At 51.8% G+C, this 1,072-nt stretch overlaps 1 protein-coding gene across 1 annotated transcript in view; it reads left to right on the top strand.

The window, feature by feature from the left end:
• PTK2B (protein tyrosine kinase 2 beta) overlaps positions 1-1,072 on the top strand; it is a 33,337-nt gene that overhangs the window by 26,554 nt on the left and 5,711 nt on the right. The gene's annotated exons all lie outside the window — the stretch shown is intronic.

Here is a 1,072-nt window from a genome sequence, read left to right on the forward strand (position 1 = left end):
GATCCCAGCCCGAGCTCCCCTTTCCCAGGGAAATCCCCCCATTCCCGCCTCTCCCAGCCTGCCATTGGATCCAGCCCCATCCCGACTCCTCTGCGGGAAGGAATTCCGGCCTCCAGGCCCTTCCCTGGGAATCTCGGCACTCCAGGAAGGCTCTCCCTTCCCTTTCCCATCCCCGACTTCCCGAAAAACCCCTGGCCATGGATTCGGAGCCTCCTGCATCCCACAGTCCCGGAATGCTTTGGCTGGGATCCACGCAGCTTCAATCCCATCCCATTCCAAGGCCGGCACCTCCCCCGATGATCCCAGGCTGCTCCAGCCTTTCCTTGGGCACTGCCAGGGATCCAGGGGCAGCCCCAGCTTCTCTGGGAATTCCATCCCCACCCTCCCAGGGAAGAAGGAGGTTGGAAGAACCGTTCCTGGCTGGAAAATCCCAGTTTTCCATGGAGAAATGGCTCCTCCACCAACCAAACCTTTTGCATCCCTTTATTTTCCATCCCCATCAAATCCCCTCGGAGCTGCTCCACGTCCAAAGGAATGTTTGGAATTTTCGGCAATTTTAAGACACTTTCAGTCGCATCTGAATTAATTCTTCAAATAATTTTGGAATCGGGATTGTGATCAAGCAAATTCCTGGGCAGAATTCCCCTTCCCATCCCACATTCCTGGGTCCCGCGCTATTCCCTTCCAAGGAAATGTTCCATGAGTCTCCCAGAGACTTCTTCCCCTTTTTCCCCTTTTCCCCCCATTTTTCCTCATTTTTTCCCCAATTTCCCTCCCTTTTTCCATTTTTTCCCCTTTATTTCCCCCTTTCCCCCTTATTCCCCCTTTTTCCTTCATTTGCCCCCTTTTCCTCCATATTTTCCCCTCCTTTTTCCCCTCCTTTTTCCCCTCCTTTTTTCCCCTCCTTTTTTTCCCCTCCTTTTTCCCCTCCTTTTTCCCCCCCCCTTTTTTTCCCCCTTTTTTTCCCCCTTTTTTTCCCCTTTTTTTTCCCCTTTTTTTTCCCCCTTTTTTCCCCCCTTTTTTTCCCCTTTTTTTTCCCCCTTTTTTTCCCCCCTTTTTTTCCCCCTTTTTT

The sequence above is a fragment of the Corvus brachyrhynchos genome, unplaced genomic scaffold (genome assembly GCF_000691975.1).
Source record: "Corvus brachyrhynchos isolate BGI_N302 unplaced genomic scaffold, ASM69197v1 scaffold222, whole genome shotgun sequence".
In the NCBI taxonomy this organism is placed as follows: Eukaryota; Metazoa; Chordata; class Aves; order Passeriformes; family Corvidae; genus Corvus; species Corvus brachyrhynchos.